Here is a 5,389-nt window from a genome sequence, read left to right on the forward strand (position 1 = left end):
ATGGGTGAAGTCTTGCTATTAGTAGTCATGTGAATTTGGTATTCGTTCGATATTTTGATGAGATGTATGTTGTCTTTCCTCTAGTGGTGTTATGTGAACGTCGACTACATGACACTCCACCATTATTTGGGCCTAGAGGAAGGCATTGGAAAGTAATAAGTATATGATGGGTTGCTAGAGTAACAGAAGCTTAAACCCTAGTTTATGCGTTGCTTCGTAAGGGGCTGATTTGGATACATATGTCTAATGTTGTGCTTAGGTTTACCTTAATACTTCTTTTGTAGTTGCGGATGCTTGCAATAGGGGTCAATCATAAGTGGGTTGCTTGTCCAAGTAAGGGCAGTACCCAAGCACCGGTCCACCCACATATCAAATTATCAAAGTACTGAACACGAATCATATGAGCGTGATGAAAACTAGCTTGACGATAATTTCCATGTGTCCTCGGGATCTCTTTTCTTATTATAAGAAATTGTACAGGCTTGTCCTTTGCTACAAAAAGGATTGGGCCACCTTGCTGCACTTTATTTACTTTCATTGCTTGTTACTCGTTACAATTTATCTTATTACAAAACTATCTGTTACCTACAATTTCAGTGCTTGCAGAGAAAACCTTACTGAAAACCGCTTGTCATTTCCTTCTGTTCCTCGTTGGGTTCGACACTCTTACTTATCGAAAGGACTACGATAGATCCCCTACACTTATGGGTCATCACTGACCGACGCTACTGGCTACACACACACACACACACACACACACACACACACACACACACTCACACACACACACACACACACACGCATATATATATATACAATGTGTAATATTTCTTACAATACCTAACATATGAAGTCAACTTCCACATGCATGGTGGTATTCTCCGGCTTTATTGATGACGTGGTCAAGAAAGAATCTAGCCAATTCTCTTGAATTGCTCGCATGCGATCTTCTATTAAGCTATGGTTTTGCAGTTGATTTAGATGTCAAATGATGTTTGTTCTAGTCATAAATACTTAGTAACGTACCAGAGATGCACAAAAAGTTTCAAGCCATATGGAATTGTTTATCTATTTTTTGAAATTGAAAAGGGTTAATTATTTTGCTGTTGATTCACTTAATTAATTGCCAGGCGCATTTTGGGAATCCACAAGAGGTTGGTTTCATTATCAAAATTATGAAGGGAATATATACTAAAATTCAAACATTTTAGTTTTATAGTTTGATGAAATAATAAGTTGACTTGTCAAATTTGAATTTGAGGTCGGTTTGGAACAAAGTGATGATTAGCAAAAAATAATTTATGATGACATGGCACCATTAATAGGAGTTTACTGTAGCATGACACCCGCGTGTCACAGGCCTGTGGGACTTATCTGCACCCGTAGCGCAAGTTCTATGTTTGGTTTTTTCGATTTGCAAGTATCGTGACATAAGTACACCCGCAGTGCAAGTTCTGTGACCACCAGTGCCATTTACTCTTCGAGGCATGACACATTGGAGCAAAACGCAAGTCAATGCTATTCACACATAGAGCTCTTACGGCGATGGGGCCTTTCGAACCGAAAACCCGGGCAGCTAGCCGGTTCAGATGGCCCGTGGGACCTATCTGCACCCGTAGCTCAAGTTCTATGATTGGTTTTTCCGGTTTGCAAGTACCGTTACTTAAGTGCACCCACAGTGCAAGTTCTGTGATAACCAGTGCCATTTACTCTTCGAGGCATGACACATTGGAGCAACACTAAAGTCAATGCTATTCACTCACCGAGCTCTTACGGCGATGGGGCCCGTTCGAACGGAAAATCCAGGCAGTTAGCCGGTTCAGATGGCCTGTGGGACCTATCTGCACCCGTAGCGTAAGTTCTATTATGGGTTTTTCCGGTTTGCAAGTACCGTGACTTAAGTGCACCCGCAGTGCAAGTTCTGTGACAATCAATGCCATTTACTCTTCGAGGCATGACACATTGGAGCAACACGCGAGTCAATGCTATTCACTTACCGAGCTCTTATGACGATGGGACCCGTTAGAACGAAAAACCCGGGTATCTAGCCGGTTTAGATGGCCTTTGGAACCTATCTGCACCCTTAGCGCAAGTTCTATGACAGGTTTTTTCGGTTTACTGCAAGTACCGTAACTTAAGTGCACCCGCGGTGCAAGTTCTATGACAATCAGTGCCATTTACTCTTCGAGGCATGACACATTGGAGCAACACGCAAGTTAATGCTATTCACTTACCGAGCTCTTATGACGATGGGGCCCATTAGAACGAAAAACCCGGGTAGCTAGCCGGTTCAGATGGCCTTTGGAACCTATCTGCACCCTTAGCGCAAGTTCTATGACAGGTTTTTTCGGTTTACTGCAAGTACCGTAACTTAAGTACACCCGCAATGAACGTTCTATGACCGCCAGTGCCATTTACTCTTCTGGCCATGCCACACTAGAACAACGCACAAGTCCATGTTATTCACTGACCTAGCTCTTACGACGATGGGGCCCATTGGAAGGGAATACCCGGGCAGCTAGCCGGTTCAGATGGCCAGTGGATCCTATGGCAAACTGCATCCAGACAACTTGGCCCGGACGCTTCGGGCGATCTGAGGGTCCGCTTTTGAGATGCCCTAACCTATTAACTAGAAGAACGCCCGTGCGTTGCAATGGGGCCACGTTAACTTAAAGAGTTCAATATTACGACATTGGCGACCTTTTTTACCATCAAATCCTCACACACACACTCCCTCCCTCTTCCTCACTCTCTCTCCCCCTCTCCCTCTCTCTAACATACACACATATCCATCTTATTGGGTACGGGACCATAATCCATCTATTTCACACACACACGCTAGTGCATAACAATATGGATTATGTGTATTATATTTGCCACCAGAATTGAGGGAATTAATTTCATGTAAATCGGCCAGCCACAACTCCAAGAATATGCGGAGGAGGTGGCCCGGGTCAGCGTCGGCGCCGTCCGGCGCGGGCCACGGGCCCACTTCCAAGTGCACGTGCAATGCACGTCTTCACAAATATTACAACCAGATGTGAGAAATCACATACTAACACGATGTTCCAATCAATTTGTAATTAAAGAAGCCAAAAGTCTTTTTTCTTAAACCAGAATTCCTTATGCTGGAGTTTAAACAAACCCCACAATAGCCCTACTTATCACCTAATTAAGCAGATGCATGACTTATGAAGAGGATAAGAAATCATGTTAACTTGGAACTAAAATTCCAACAAAAGAGTGAGGAATAAACCTTTTTATCATTGCTCTGAAGTCTGAACCTCCCCCTATTTGTTAGTGAAATGTGAGTATGCTTGGAAGATAATAATTTCTTATGCAACATATGCTTTTACATCCGAAAGAGCTACAAAATATGTTGACCTACCTATGTGCACTTCCTAAATCAAGCGGATAAAATTATTTCTATCGGCAATATAAAATATTAAACATTAGAAAGAAAGGGACAATGTCCACTAACCATGCAAATATTCTGACCATGGGATATTTAGGCTGGCGTATATGGGAAATCAAAGCTAAAAATGACTCGATGAGTTGGGGATACATCAATAAATATTGTAAAAAGTGATAAAAACAAATCTGCAGCAACTCGCGACCCCACGAACTCGTATTCGCAATGAGCAAGTTAGTGAGGCCACCACGGTAGGCTAGCACCAAGGGACAAGGGTAACAACCGCCTTCCCATCCAACCTACTGATTCTGCTGGCGCTACTTTCATCCTAAGCCCATGAGTACCGTTAGTGTGTTGCCACGTACGGAGAAACTATGAACTGAAATTTTCATCCAAATCATGAAAAATGTTAATGTTCCTCTCCTCTCCCATCCCTCATGTGAACATACCCAATTCGTGGTTGGCTCGCTACATTCAGCGTAGCTCTGATGTGCACTGCCCTCGCTCTTGATTAGTTGCCGCAGTGCCACGCATCTATGCCAACAAGCTGGGGAAACAAATGCAAATGTTACACCGAGTCAAAATCAACCATCCTAACAATAGAAAAGATAATAACCAAAATTTAACAGAAGAACTACTGCTTGGCTCCCAGATCCATCTCGATAGCCCTTGATCTGGCTGCTGAGCTTCTCATAGCCGCCTCAACATCACGTCATTACCAAACATGTAGTGGATGCCTAGTGGGACAAGGATTAAGAAATAACATGAGGTGAAAAATGCGATGGCTGTCAATTCCATAAGACGATCCAAGTAATTTTACAAAAAAGATCGAGAGCATCTTGTATAATCTCAAAAAAGCAACTAAAAATATGAGAAATGAAGTGATGAAAATCAGCCCCTGCTCTCATTTATGCTCGCTTTTGTAATGGGAGGCAAGGAATGGGGATACCGGGAGAAGAAAGGATCACATGGACGGCAAGCCTCCACCACCGGCAAGTGGGGTTGCTTCACATCCAATATCCACGGCCGCCGCCTCCATGGGGACGAACTCCCATGTTCACAACCGGGGTCCCAATCGGCCGCTGCCTCGCCGACCTTGACGACGAAGTAGTCCCTCCCTTCGATCCCATTCGCAACGGAGGCAACACCCATCCCAGCGGACGGGTCCGCGGTGAGATCCCAACTGGATTGTGGTCGCGCCTCCCCAAACCTCACCGCGGGACACATGAGAGGGCGCTGTTGCCATGGTCAGGCTTGGATGGGGAAAGGAGGCGACATAGCAGCAACGGCGCCTTCGACGGGATTGGTGGCGACGGCGGTGGCGAGCGAGTGGGAGGACGGCGGTGGCGAGAGAGTAGGAGGGTGGTGGCTGTAGTCCATCGACCGCCGTGACGTGAGAGGAGGATGGGGATGGGGCCACGATCTGGACGTATGGAGCGGTCGAGAGGAGGGGAAGCAGGCGGCTGGGTTTTTCTATCATGCGGGGTTTGGGGGAGGTCAAACGAGAGGTTTTTTTTCGTGCGGGAGGCAGAGCAACGACGGCGGATGTAGGGAGACGGGACGCGGTCGGTTGGCAGGAAAAGGAAAGCTACGCAAAATCACATCAATATAAGAAAATATCCCATCAAATACTTGATTGATTGCGATTTATTTTTTATATGGTAACTAATCTGATCATCAATACTTGATTGATTGCGATTTATTTTTTTATATGGTAACTAATCTGATGGGTTTATGTGGGTGGTGAAGCGAAAAGGAAAGCTACGCATTTTTTAGGCAGTAGAGATGATTGATGATAAGAAAGGGAAAATCACATCAATATAAGGAAATATCCTATCAATACTTGATTGATTGCGATTTATTTTTTATACGGTAACTAATCTGATCATCAATACTTGATTGATTGCGATTTATTTTTTATATGGTAACTAATCTGATGGGTATATGTGGGTGGTGAAGCGAAAAAGGAAAGCTACG

Source organism: Triticum aestivum, chromosome 4B (genome assembly GCF_018294505.1).
Source record: "Triticum aestivum cultivar Chinese Spring chromosome 4B, IWGSC CS RefSeq v2.1, whole genome shotgun sequence".
NCBI classification, from domain to species: Eukaryota; Viridiplantae; Streptophyta; class Magnoliopsida; order Poales; family Poaceae; genus Triticum; species Triticum aestivum.